The sequence below is a fragment of the Danio rerio genome, chromosome 3, assembly GCF_052040795.2.
Source record: "Danio rerio strain M-AB ecotype USA chromosome 3, GRCz13ab, whole genome shotgun sequence".
NCBI lineage: Eukaryota > Metazoa > Chordata > Actinopteri > Cypriniformes > Danionidae > Danio > Danio rerio.
Genome location: NC_141023.1, coordinates 38,572,374 through 38,585,700, shown reverse-complemented (window position 1 = coordinate 38,585,700; position 13,327 = coordinate 38,572,374). Strand labels below are relative to the sequence as shown.

At 44.8% G+C, this 13,327-nt stretch overlaps 13 non-coding genes across 13 annotated transcripts; 4 read left to right on the top strand and 9 right to left on the bottom strand.

Moving 5' to 3' along the window:
* The first annotated feature begins 3,435 nt into the window (after positions 1 to 3,435).
* On the top strand, positions 3,436 to 3,508 carry trnaa-agc (transfer RNA alanine (anticodon AGC)). Its single transcript has one exon. It is a non-coding gene; the product is annotated as a tRNA-Ala (tRNA).
* A 576-nt stretch (positions 3,509 to 4,084) lies between these two features.
* Positions 4,085 to 4,157, bottom strand: trnaf-gaa (transfer RNA phenylalanine (anticodon GAA)). The gene has a single exon. It is a non-coding gene; the product is annotated as a tRNA-Phe (tRNA).
* Positions 4,158 to 4,245: 88 nt separating this feature from the next.
* trnai-aau (transfer RNA isoleucine (anticodon AAU)) lies at positions 4,246 to 4,319 on the bottom strand. Its single transcript has one exon. It is a non-coding gene; the product is annotated as a tRNA-Ile (tRNA).
* Positions 4,320 to 5,321: 1,002 nt separating this feature from the next.
* trnaa-agc (transfer RNA alanine (anticodon AGC)) lies at positions 5,322 to 5,394 on the top strand. The gene has a single exon. It is a non-coding gene; the product is annotated as a tRNA-Ala (tRNA).
* Positions 5,395 to 5,970: 576 nt separating this feature from the next.
* Positions 5,971 to 6,043, bottom strand: trnaf-gaa (transfer RNA phenylalanine (anticodon GAA)). The gene has a single exon. It is a non-coding gene; the product is annotated as a tRNA-Phe (tRNA).
* An 88-nt stretch (positions 6,044 to 6,131) lies between these two features.
* trnai-aau (transfer RNA isoleucine (anticodon AAU)) lies at positions 6,132 to 6,205 on the bottom strand. Its single transcript has one exon. It is a non-coding gene; the product is annotated as a tRNA-Ile (tRNA).
* Positions 6,206 to 6,310: 105 nt separating this feature from the next.
* trnaq-cug (transfer RNA glutamine (anticodon CUG)) lies at positions 6,311 to 6,382 on the bottom strand. The gene has a single exon. It is a non-coding gene; the product is annotated as a tRNA-Gln (tRNA).
* Positions 6,383 to 7,208: 826 nt separating this feature from the next.
* Positions 7,209 to 7,281, top strand: trnaa-agc (transfer RNA alanine (anticodon AGC)). The gene has a single exon. It is a non-coding gene; the product is annotated as a tRNA-Ala (tRNA).
* Positions 7,282 to 7,857: 576 nt separating this feature from the next.
* trnaf-gaa (transfer RNA phenylalanine (anticodon GAA)) lies at positions 7,858 to 7,930 on the bottom strand. The gene has a single exon. It is a non-coding gene; the product is annotated as a tRNA-Phe (tRNA).
* Positions 7,931 to 8,018: 88 nt separating this feature from the next.
* Positions 8,019 to 8,092, bottom strand: trnai-aau (transfer RNA isoleucine (anticodon AAU)). Its single transcript has one exon. It is a non-coding gene; the product is annotated as a tRNA-Ile (tRNA).
* A 105-nt stretch (positions 8,093 to 8,197) lies between these two features.
* On the bottom strand, positions 8,198 to 8,269 carry trnaq-cug (transfer RNA glutamine (anticodon CUG)). Its single transcript has one exon. It is a non-coding gene; the product is annotated as a tRNA-Gln (tRNA).
* Positions 8,270 to 9,084: 815 nt separating this feature from the next.
* trnaa-agc (transfer RNA alanine (anticodon AGC)) lies at positions 9,085 to 9,157 on the top strand. Its single transcript has one exon. It is a non-coding gene; the product is annotated as a tRNA-Ala (tRNA).
* Positions 9,158 to 9,733: 576 nt separating this feature from the next.
* Positions 9,734 to 9,806, bottom strand: trnaf-gaa (transfer RNA phenylalanine (anticodon GAA)). Its single transcript has one exon. It is a non-coding gene; the product is annotated as a tRNA-Phe (tRNA).
* Positions 9,807 to 13,327: the final 3,521 nt, after the last annotated feature.

Below are 13,327 nucleotides of genomic sequence, written 5' to 3'. Positions count from 1 at the left end.
TAATGAAGAGCAAGCGACGTGGAAAAGTTATCTGATGAATGTTCAATAATGATTCGTTCGGAAACGCAAATAAATACACTGAAACCTTTGAACATCCTTAAGGTTTTGAAGAAGTGCACTCAAAGAATGCATCCCGCTTGAGGCATGATGTGACAACTCTGTACTGTAGATAAAAATTTGATTCATTATTTTTTGTAAAAAAAAATACTTAGTGTGTTTTCACAAAATATTCTTATAACATTTTCATTTGTGTCGTGTGCCACACCTGCAAAGAGCTGTGCTTCACATTGTGATGCAGCAAACACCAGTTCTTCATCATCTTCAGCTGTGGATCTGGAAGTGCCTGGAGCATAAATCTTAAAAATATTACTGTGAAAAATACACACAGCCAAATGTACAATACGATGGTGCTTACTTACCAGTAGTAAAAAGCTGCCTTTGGGCCATACGTTTGGCTGGGGGTTCTGCTGTAGGAGGAGATACAGTGGACTGCAGTTTTGGATCTGGAAACAGAAAGTTTGACATAACAATAAATAAACACATATATAACTGCTGTTGGGATAATTCTGTATCATGCTCAGTATTCACTCTCCTACTTACAGGGTTTAACAGGTGACATCAGTTTTTTTGCCAGCTGTGAAGGAGACAAGTGCTTGCCCCTTGCCAACAGCGATTTCACAGTGGCAGTCTGCTGTACACCTGTTTGGATGGCTGCAGGTGGAGGAGCAGGGACACTGGATGCTGCAGGTGGAGGTGCAGAGACACTGGATGCTGCAGGTGGAGGTGCAGAGGCAGCAGCAGAAGCCAGTCTTTTCAGGACATACGTCTTGAAAAGTGCCATGTTGGTTTTTGGCCTGGCATCTGCCTTAACCAGGTACCTGATGAGGGCTTGGGCCTCCTTGCTCTGGTCCTCAAACACATCTTTCATGGACCGGCCCTTAAAGTCACCAAACTCCACCATCAAGCACCCTGTATCTCCTTTTGCCCTGGCTTCTGCTTGCATTTCCTGTTTCCTCTGGTACTTCTCTACTTCTTCTGCAATCTCCCTGATGGAGGAAGTGTACTGAAGAAACAGGTGTTTGTTTTCTGACAAGGGTGTTGTCTGCAGCTTCTCATCAGAAATGCTAAGCACCAGGTACACCGCATACCCCAGAGCATGCTCTAGGAGCCATCTAAATCTTTGGCCCTGGTACTTGCCAAACTGAATCTTGCAGTGAGCCAGAACTAAAAACTGGTCACTGGAGTCTCCACCATTGCTGCTGACGAAAGCAGTGGCCTCTGCCAGCACCTCTTCCTTGGGTTTGGCCCTTCCAGACTCCCTGCTTACAAGGCGCTCTGCCTCTGCAGATGGCCCCAAGAGGAGTCTGCTTGATGTCGCTGATTGGCGGCGGAAAATCGGGTATGCGTACATTTTTTTCTGAAAAAAAAAAAACATTAGAGAGAACATTACCTAGAGCAATCAGAAAGATACATGTACATTAAGTGTGAAACAATAATTTAACAAGGTAGATAATCCATATTATTGCAGTAGTAAATATGACCATGACCATAAAATGGACTTCTGGTGAATTTTCTACACATATGCCTAATATATGCATGGTAGTACAACTTAAAATCCATATAAATAAATGAGAAACAACAGAAATTAAAACATTAAGTTATAATATACACATTAAACTCTTAAGTCTTTACATTATGACTTTTATAAATAAAATGTTTGTACTTCAGCTATTTAATATAACTATTCTGTTGTGTAATATATCTGAAAACACAAGTAATAAAATAAACAAAATACAATATATGCTTATAATATTTTTACAATAGATTTATAAAATACAATACAATCTAATTACTAAATATATATCATATATTGTCATGAACAAGTGTTAAACTCAAATGTTTTTAAAGTTTGTGCAGTTGTCTTTATAAATATTACTTTGTTTTACCTAAAATAGAATTATTTTAAAAGTATAGAATTATTTGCTAAATTAAATGTTTAAGAAAAAACTGTTTAACTCTGTATTTCATGCAATTACATTATAAGTAACTGTAACTGTACATTTAAATACAGTAACGTTAGCTTTTTAGAGTGTACACCGCGATTATAGGGCCCAATATTGCTAGGTCGAATGGGGGCATTATTATTCTAAACAAATATCAGAACATTTTGTTTAATCATTTAACCAAATGGCGATGATTCCACCTTTTCTGATCACTAGCGACATGTTGCTCTGTATTTATCATGGGAAACATTACCGTTTTACAAGTTATGAAGAAAACATCTGCCGTAACGTTAACATTCTGTCGATTGTAACTTATCATTTAACAGAAATACACACAGTATAATAAACTAATAATAAACTAATAATAAAGTAGCGTTACATCTGGCTTACCTGATTCAAAGATGACGATTATAATAAAAGCGTCGTGTGATTGGTCAAAAGTAAGCCATCGAGGAGAAACGCGATTGGTCAAACATACGTCACAGCAAAAAGAAATGCGATTGGTCAAAAGTAAGCCACTGAAGTGAAACGCGATTGGTCGAAATGACGTCAGCGCAAAGACAAACGTGATTGGTCAAAAGTAAGCCACAGGGGTTACACTCTATTGGTCAAAAGTAAGCCACCGAGGTGAGACGTGATTGGCTCATGTGGGCTTACTTTGGGCTTACTTTGGCTCTGTAGACGGGATGCTGCAGGCGCAAGCGAGAGGTAGCGGGATCGATGCCCGCATTCTCCACTTCTGTTTCCTTGCCTTTCACATTTCCTTCATTGCAAAGCTGGCGGCACCTTGAGGGTTGAAAGCAAAACTTTTTAGTTCAGCTTTGCCGGTTCCTGTGTAGTACTTAGCATTGCAACACCTCAGAAGCCCTATCAAGTCACAGTTTTCTTTTATTCAGTGGCGCATCCGCAGTGGGACATCAAAGCGCTAAATATATAGCAGAGTGCTGTCGATCAGGCCATTGGAATCATCACCAAAAGCGACGTGACCATCTGGGAGAAGGATAGCGTTTTGGTCAAGTGGAAGCTGGTGGACTTAAGGTTGAAGCAGCTAGGTTTAAACTCGGATCGCTGGATTCAGAGTCCAGTGTGCTAACCATTACACCATGGAACCTCGAGATTGCTGATTGCTGCTGCCCGGGCGGAAGAGAATGAATAAAAAAAAAAAAAAAACAGCCTTGGAGGAAAGTAGCAGAATGTCAATCCAAAGTGGTGCCAATTTGCATTGTTTCTGAGTAACTCGTGATTCGGCATGCAGGGCTCCTCACACGTTTACTGGAGCAGGACCAGGTAGGGCCTTCAAAAGAAAAGCGCGATATTCCAGGTAATTTGACGACTAAATGGCGGGCAGGGCAAAGAGGCCACCACAGAGCAGATGTGATCTTTTATTATATTTTTTGACCACGTCGAAAAATCGGCCAATTTATGTCACCGAGGGGAATTAGCTCAAGTGGTAGAGCGCTCGCTTAGCATGCGAGAGGTAGCGGGATCGATGCCCGCATTCTCCACTTCTGTTTCCTTGCCTTTCACATTTCCTTCATTGCAAAGCTGGCGGCACCTTGAGGGTTGAAAGCAAAACTTCTTAGTTCAGCTTTGCCGGTTCCTGTGTAGTACTTAGCATTGCAACACCTCAGAAGCCCTATCAAGTCACAGTTTTCTTTTATTCAGTGGCGCATCCGCAGTGGGACATCAAAGCGCTAAATATATAGCAGAGTGCTGTCGATCAGGCCATTGGAATCATCACCAGAAGCGACCATCTAGGACAGTGATCACCAAACTTGTTCCTGGAGGGCCGGTGTCCTGCAGATTTTAGTTCCAACCCTAATCAAACACACCTGACCAAGCTAATCAAGGTCTTACTGGGTATACTTGAAACATCCAGGCAGGTGTGTTGAGGCAAGATGGAGCTAAACCCTGCAGGGACACCAGCCCTCCACGACCAGGATTGGTGACCCCTGATCTGGGAGAAGGATATCGTTTTGGTCAAGTGGAAGCAGGTGGACTTAAGGGTGAAGCAGCTAGGTTTTTTGGATGAGTTTCGGTCACCTGACCCTCATGCCAAAAACAGAACTACCACACTGCTTTGCCGAAACCCGGGATCGAACCAGGGACCTTTAGATCTTCAGTCTAACGCTCTCCCAACTGAGCTATTTCGGCTGCGTTGACTCAGCTTTCCTGCAACATGCATGTCTCTGAGACCGATCAGAGCCTTAAAATGCCTCTGAGTCCTAAGACAGTAAAAGTTTGGCCAATACGGGGCTCGAACCCGCGACCTTGGCGTTATTAGCACCACGCTCTAACCAGCTGAGCTAACCGGCCACTTTCAGCTCACATTACTACAAAGCCCAGACTAACTGTCATTCTCCAGACTCCAAGGGATTAGCATGATATTGCAGCTTTTTTGAGCAGTGCTGGCAAAAAGCCAGGTTCCGCCGAGATTTGAACTCGGATCGCTGGATTCAGAGTCCAGAGTGCTAACCATTACGCCATGGAACCTTTAGGCTACTGAATGCTGCTGCCCGGGCGGAAGAGAATGAATAAAAAAAAAAAACAGCCTTGGAGGAAAATAGCAGAATGTCAATCCAAGGCGGTGCCAATTTGCATTGTTTCTGAGTAACTCGTGATTCGGCATGCAGGGCTCCTCACACGTTTACTGGAGTAGGACCAGGTAGGGCCTTCAAAAGAAAAGCGCGATATTCCAGGTAATTTGACGACTAAATGGCGGGCAGGGCAAAGAGGCCACCACAGAGCAGATGTGATCTCTTATTTTATTTTTTGACCACGTCGAAAAAGCGGCCAATGAACAGCACCGAGGGAAATTAGCTCAAATAGTAGAGCGCTCGATCAGGCCATTGGAATCATCACCAGAAGCAACGTGACCATCTGGGAGAAGGATAGCGTTTTGGTCAAGTGGAAGCTGGTGGACTTAAGGTTGAAGCAGCTAGGTTTAAACTCGGATCGCTGGATTCAGAGTCCAGAGTGCTAACCATTACACCATGGAACCTCGAGATTGCTGATTGCTGCTGCCCGGGCGGAAGAGAATTAATAAAAAAAAAAAACAGCCTTGGAGGAAAGTAGCAGAATGTCAATCCAAAGTGGTGCCAATTTGCATTGTTTCTGAGTAACTCGTCATTCGGCATGCAGGGCTCCTCACACGTTTACTGGAGCAGGACCAGGTAGGGCCTTCAAAAGAAAAGCGCGATATTCCAGGTAATTTGACGACTAAATGGCGGGCAGGGCAAAGAGGCCACCACAGAGCAGATGTGATCTTTTATTATAATTTTTGACCACGTTGAAAAATCGGCCAATTTATGTCACCGAGGGGAATTAGCTCAAGTGGTAGAGCGCTCGCTTAGCATGCGAGAGGTAGCGGGATCGATGCCCGCATTCTCCACTTCTGCTTCCTTGCCTTTCACATTTCCTTCATTGCAAAGCTGGCGGCACCTTGAGGGTTGAAAGCAAAACTTCTTAGTTCAGCTTTGCCGGTTCCTGTGTAGTACTTAGCATTGCAACACCTCAGAAGCCCTATCAAGTCACAGTTTTCTTTTATTCAGTGGCGCATCCGCAGTGGGACATCTAAGCGCTAAATATATAGCAGAGTGCTGTCGATCAGGCCATTGGAATCATCACCAGAAGCGACCATCTGGGACAGTGATCACCAAACTTGTTCCTGGAGGGCCGGTGTCCTGCAGATTTTAGTTCCAACCCTAATCAAACACACCTGACCAAGCTAATCAAGGTCTTACTGGGTATACTTGAAACATCCAGGCAGGTGTGTTGAGGCAAGATGGAGCTAAACCCTGCAGGGACACCAGCCCTCCACGACCAGGATTGGTGACCCCTGATCTGGGAGAAGGATATCGTTTTGGTCAAGTGGAAGCAGGTGGACTTAAGGGTGAAGCAGCTAGGTTTTTTGGATGAGTTTCGGTCACCTGACCCTCATGCCAAAAACAGAACTACCACACTGCTTTGCCGAAACCCGGGATCGAACCAGGGACCTTTAGATCTTCAGTCTAACGCTCTCCCAACTGAGCTATTTCGGCTGCGTTGACTCAGCTTTCCTGCAACATGCATGTCTGTGAGACCGATCAGAGCCTTAAAATGCCTCTGAGTCCTAAGACAGTAAAAGTTTGGCCAATACGGGGCTCGAACCCGCAACCTTGGCGTTATTAGCACCACGCTCTAACCAGCTGAGCTAACTGGCCACTTTCAGCTCACGTTACTAAAACGCCCAGACTAACTGTCATTCTCCAGACTCCAAGGGATCAGCATGCTATTCCAGCTTTTTTGAGCAGTGCTGGCAAAAAGCCAGGTTCCACCGAGATTTGAACTCGGATCGCTGGATTCAGAGTCCAGAGTGCTAACCATTACACCATGGAACCTTTAGGCTACTGAATGCTGCTGCCCGGGCGGAAGAGAATGAATAAAAAAAAAAAACAGCCTTGGAGGAAAATAGCAGAATGTCAATCCAAGGCGGTGCCAATTTGCATTGTTTCTGAGTAACTCGTGATTCGGCATGCAGGGCTCCTCACACGTTTACTGGAGCAGGACCAGGTAGGGCCTTCAAAAGAAAAGCGCGATATTCCAGGTAATTTGACGACTAAATGGCGGGCAGGGCAAAGAGGCCACCACAGAGCAGATGTGATCTTTTATTTTATTTTTTGACCACGTCGAAAAAGCGGCCAATGAACAACACCGAGGGAAATTAGCTCAAATAGTAGAGCGCTCGATCAGGCCATTGGAATCATCACCAGAAGCGACGTGACCATCTGGGAGAAGGATAGCGTTTTGGTCAAGTGGAAGCTGGTGGACTTAAGGTTGAAGCAGCTAGGTTTAAACTCGGATCGCTGGATTCAGAGTCCAGAGTGCTAACCATTACACCATGGAACCTCGAGATTGCTGATTGCTGCTGCCCGGGCGGAAGAGAATGAATTAAAAAAAAAAAACAGCCTTGGAGGAAAGTAGCAGAATGTCAATCCAAAGTGGTGCCAATTTGCATTGTTTCTGAGTAACTCGTCATTCGGCATGCAGGGCTCCTCACACGTTTACTGGAGCAGGACCAGGTAGGGCCTTTAAAAGAAAAGCGCGATATTCCAGGTAATTTGACGACTAAATGGCAGGCAGGGCAAAGAGGCCACCACAGAGCAGATGTGATCTTTTATTATATTTTTTGACCACGTTGAAAAATCGGCCAATTTATGTCACCGAGGGGAATTAGCTCAAGTGGTAGAGCGCTCGCTTAGCATGCGAGAGGTAGCGGGATCGATGCCCGCATTCTCCACTTCTGTTTCCTTGCCTTTCACATTTCCTTCATTGCAAAGCTGGCGGCACCTTGAGGGTTGAAAGCAAAACTTCTTAGTTCAGCTTTGCCGGTTCCTGTGTAGTACTTAGCATTGCAACACCTCAGAAGCCCTATCAAGTCACAGTTTTCTTTTATTCAGTGGCGCATCCGCAGTGGGACATCAAAGCGCTAAATATATAGCAGAGTGCTGTCGATCAGGCCATTGGAATCATCACCAGAAGCGACCATCTGGGACAGTGATCACCAAACTTGTTCCTGGAGGGCCGGTGTCCTGCAGATTTTAGTTCCAACCCTAATCAAACACACCTGACCAAGCTAATCAAGGTCTTACTGGGTATACTTGAAACATCCAGGCAGGTGTGTTGAGGCAAGATGGAGCTAAACCCTGCAGGGACACCAGCCCTCCACGACCAGGATTGGTGACCCCTGATCTGGGAGAAGGATATCGTTTTGGTCAAGTGGAAGCAGGTGGACTTAAGGGTGAAGCAGCTAGGTTTTTTGGATGAGTTTCGGTCACCTGACCCTCATGCCAAAAACAGAACTACCACATTGCTTTGCCGAAACCCGGGATCGAACCAGGGACCTTTAGATCTTCAGTCTAACGCTCTCCCAACTGAGCTATTTAGGCTGCGTTGACTCAGCTTTCCTGCAACATGCATGTCTGTGAGACCGATCAGAGCCTTAAAATGCCTCTGAGTCCTAAGACAGTAAAAGTTTGGCCAATACGGGGCTCGAACCCGCGACCTTGGCGTTATTAGCACCACGCTCTAACCAGCTGAGCTAACCGGCCACTTTCAGCTCACATTAATACAAAGCCCAGACTAACTGTCATTCTCCAGACTCCAAGGGATTAGCATGATATTGCAGCTTTTTTGAGCAGTGCTGGCAAAAAGCCAGGTTCCACCGAGATTTGAACTCGGATCGCTGGATTCAGAGTCCAGAGTGCTAACCATTACACCATGGAACCTTTAGGCTACTGAATGCTGCTGCCCGGGCGGAAGAGAATGAATAAAAAAAAAAAACAGCCTTGGAGGAAAATAGCAGAATGTCAATCCAAGGCGGTGCCAATTTGCATTGTTTCTGAGTAACTCGTGATTCGGCATGCAGGGCTCCTCACACGTTTACTGGAGCAGGACCAGGTAGGGCCTTCAAAAGAAAAGCGCAATATTCCAGGTAATTTGACGACTAAATGGCGGGCAGGGCAAAGAGGCCACCACAGAGCAGATGTGATCTCTTATTTTATTTTTTGACCACGTCGAAAAAGCGGCCAATGAACAGCACCGAGGGAAATTAGCTCAAATAGTAGAGCGCTCGATCAGGCCATTGGAATCATCACCAGAAGCGACGTGACCATCTGGGAGAAGGATAGCGTTTTGGTCAAGTGGAAGCTGGTGGACTTAAGGTTGAAGCAGCTAGGTTTAAACTCGGATCGCTGGATTCAGAGTCCAGAGTGCTAACCATTACACCATGGAACCTCGAGATTGCTGATTGCTGAGAGAATGAATAAAAAAAAAAAAAAACAGCCTTGGAGGAAAGTAGCAGAATGTCAATCCAAAGTGGTGCCAATTTGCATTGTTTCTGAGTAACTCGTCATTCGGCATGCAGGGCTCCTCACACGTTTACTGGAGCAGGACCAGGTAGGGCCTTCAAAAGAAAAGCGCGATATTCCAGGTAATTTGACGACTAAATGGTGGGCAGGGCAAAGAGGCCACCACAGAGCAGATGTGATCTTTTATTATATTTTTTGACCACGTTGAAAAATCGGCCAATTTATGTCACCGAGGGGAATTAGCTCAAGTGGTAGAGCGCTCGCTTAGCATGCGAGAGGTAGCGGGATCGATGCCCGCATTCTCCACTTCTGCTTCCTTGCCTTTCACATTTCCTTCATTGCAAAGCTGGCGGCACCTTGAGGGTTGAAAGCAAAACTTCTTAGTTCAGCTTTGCCGGTTCCTGCGTAGTACTTAGCATTGCAACACCTCAGAAGCCCTATCAAGTCACAGTTTTCTTTTATTCAGTGGCGCATCCGCAGTGGGACATCAAAGCGCTAAATATATAGCAGAGTGCTGTCGATCAGGCCATTGGAATCATCACCAGAAGCGACCATCTGGGACAGTGATCACCAAACTTGTTCCTGGAGGGCCGGTGTCCTGCAGATTTTAGTTCCAACCCTAATCAAACACACCTGACCAAGCTAATCAAGGTCTTACTGGGTATACTTGAAACATCCAGGCAGGTGTGTTGAGGCAAGATGGAGCTAAACCCTGCAGGGACACCAGCCCTCCACGACCAGGATTGGTGACCCCTGATCTGGGAGAAGGATATCGTTTTGGTCAAGTGGAAGCAGGTGGACTCAAGGGTGAAGCAGCTAGATTTTTTGGATGAGTTTCGGTCACCTGACCCTCATGCCAAAAACAGAACTACCACACTGCTTTGCCGAAACCCGGGATCGAACTAGGGACCATTAGATCTTCAGTCTAACGCTCTCCCAACTGAGCTATTTCGGCTGCGTTGACTCAGCTTTCCTGCAACATGCATGTCTGTGAGACCGATCAGAGCCTTAAAATGCCTCTGAGTCCTAAGACAGTAAAAGTTTGGCCAATACGAGGCTCGAACCCTCGACCTTGGCGTTATTAGCACCACGCTCTAACCAGCTGAGCTAACCGGCCACTTTCAGCTCACATTACTACAAAGCCCAGACTAACTGTCATTCTCCAGACTCCAAGGGATTAGCATGCTATTCCAGCTTTTTTGAGCAGTGCTGGCAAAAAGCCAGTTTCCACTGAGATTTGAACTCGGATCGCTGGATTCAGAGTCCAGAGAACTAACCATTACACCATGGAACCTTTAGGCTACTGAATGCTGCTGCCCGGGCGGAAGAGAATGAATAAAAAAAAAAAACAGCCTTGGAGGAAAATAGCAGAATGTCAATCCAAGGCGGTGCCAATTTGCATTGTTTCTGAGTAACTCGTGATTCGGCATGCAGGGCTCCTCACACGTTTACTGGAGCAGGACCAGGTAGGGCCTTCAAAAGAAAAGCGCGATATTCCAGGTAATTTGACGACTAAATGGCGGGCAGGGCAAAGAGGCCACCACAGAGCAGATGTGATCTTTTATTTTATTTTTTGACCACGTCGAAAAAGCGGCCAATGAACAGCAGCGAGGGAAATTAGCTCAAATAGTAGAGCGCTCGATCAGGCCATTGGAATCATCACCAGAAGCGACGTAACCATCTGGGAGAAGGATAGCGTTTTGGTCAAGTGGAAGCTGGTGGACTTAAGGTTGAAGCAGCTAGGTTTAATCTCGGATCGCTGGATTCAGAGTCCAGAGTGCTAACCATTACACCATGGAACCTCGAGATTGCTGATTGCTGCTGCCCGGGCGGAAGAGAATGTTTAAAAAAAAAAAAAACAGCCTTGGAGGAAAGTAGCAGAATGTCAATCCAAAGTGGTGCCAATTTGCATTGTTTCTGAGTAACTCGTCATTCGGCATGCAGGGCTCCTCACACGTTTAATGGAGCAGGACCAGGTAGGTCCTTCAAAAGAAAAGCGCGATATTCCAGGTAATTTGATGACTAAATGGCGGGCAGGGCAAAGAGGCCACCACAGAGCAGATGTGATCTTTTATTATATTTTTTGACCACGTCGAAAAATCGGCCAATTTATGGCACCGAGGGGAATTAGCTCAAGTGGTAGAGCGCTCGCTGCGCAAAGGAAGGGGCCCAATCTTCTCGCTCACTCGCAAGCGAACAAGTCGCAAAAAACGGAAAAATGCGACAAATTTCGCTTGCAGTAGTGTTCGCGGCTTTGTGACTGTGCATAATGTGGTATTTTGGTTGCATATTGCATGTCATTCTAAATGTCATTTTTTGCGTGCTGGATTCGAACACACGATCTGTGTAACATAATATCCAATCAGTGTCGGTTTCAGCGGAGCCAATCAGCTGCGCTCTTGTTGAAATTTTACTGACGTAACACAGGCAGTTATATTGATATTACTATTATTATGTGGATATTGTTCTTAAAAAGCTTATTACGTTAGTTAAAAATGAATAAAAATGTTTCAATTAAACATATGTATGCATGCTTATGTATATATATTATATATATATATATATATATTATATTTCTTTATGTAATAATAACTTTAAATGAATGCACACAAAAACAAGTAATATGCAAAATGGTTTATTAAAATGAATACAAATATATAAATTGTAAAACAATGTAAAAAAACTAAATAAAAACATGTCTTAATATATAAACTATATAATATACAATAAATAAAAACAATACAATATATATTTATTTATTATGCACATATAATATATTAAAACAATACTATATATAAATATATTTATTTATTATACTCATTATATAAAAACAATACTCTATATATATATATATTTATTTTTATACACACAATATATTAAACAATAATATGAATAAATAATAAAATGCAAGAGTGGGGGCACGTAATAGATAAAATATAGCTTTTAAGCAATGTATAAAATGTTATTTTTTTAAGAAATATAAATATATTTTTACATAAAATGCAAATAAGTACACACAATTAAATAAGTACACACAAGACAAAATAAGAGTGGGCCTATGTAATATAAAAGTCTATAAAGTCTATAAAGTGCTACTTTAAAAGGCTACATATTAACACACAAAAATTAAATAAAATGAGGGAAAGAGAGAGTACCCATGTAACATTTACAAAAATATATACAGCAATTTGTACTTTATTCTGGAGCTGGAGTTTGTCCTTTATTTTGCTGGCGCTGTTCTGCCAACCAGTCCTCTAAGGATTTGCCATTTGAAGTTTGCAGACAAAATGTGGCATTACCAAATCGGCTATGGCCAAACTCCTTAGTCTTGGGTTTCCCACATTTGCTGCAAACATTAAAAGTAACCGCACGCACATACTTCCTTTTGTGGACTCCACTTTCCTTCTCCTGTTCCCGTCTGCGCCTGTTCCTCTGGGTGTAACGGGACACAGGAACAGCAGGCGCAGGTGGAGCAGGTGCAGGTGGAGGAACAGCAGGTGCAGGTGGAGCAGGTGCAGGTGGAGGAACAGCAGGTGCAGGTGAAGCTGGGACTGTACTGGATGTTGGCGCAGCAAATGATGGAATCACCATTGACACACTCATGTCTGGGTTAAAAACAAGTGTGCCAAACAATGATCCAGGTCCTGAAATGGGCTTCACAACACCTGGTGCTGTGGGGGGTGGTGCAATGGGGCACACCGTGCTGGGGGCCGGTGGAAAGGAGCACACCGTGGTGGGGGCAGACACAATGGGGCGCACTGTGGTGGGGGCCGGCGCAATAGGGCGCACTGTGGTGGAGGCTGGTATGATGGGGCACACTGTGGTGGAGGCTGGCGAGATGGGACGCACTGTGGTGAAGGTCGGTCTGACGGGGCACACCATGGTAGGGGCCGGTGCAATGTGGCAGACTGTGGTGGGGGTTTGCGCGATGGGGCATACCGTCGTGGGGGCCGGTGGGAAGGAGCACACCGTGGTGGTATCTGGCAGGAAAGAGCAAACTGTGGTGGTTGCTGAAGCAGACTTTCGTCCAGGTCGAAGAAGAGGTGCCTGTCCTTCTTTATTTGGAGGAAAAACAAACTGGTGTTTGGGGCCTGATGTTGACGGTGCCTCGTCCAATTTTTCCCTCGGCAAAGGAAGCTGCGTATCTGGCACAGCAATTGGATTAAGTGGAGTCAGTCCCTGAGTGAGTACACTCATTTCCTGATCCTTTTGCCTCCGTTGAAACCTGATAATAAATGATATGTATTATTCATATATATTAATTTAGAAAAATTCAGGTAATTTAAAGAAAATAATGTGCTTTGCTTACCACTGAATGAGCGTCTTCTGGTTTAGCTCAAAAAGCTGGATCACTGTTTCATCCATCAGCCTGCGACTGCCAAGCACCAGATCCCGGATGTGGTGGTAATCGGTCAGTATTTTAGACCACCTGGGGGTGCGAACACCAGCCTTCTTGGAAGTGGACTTGTGTACGGC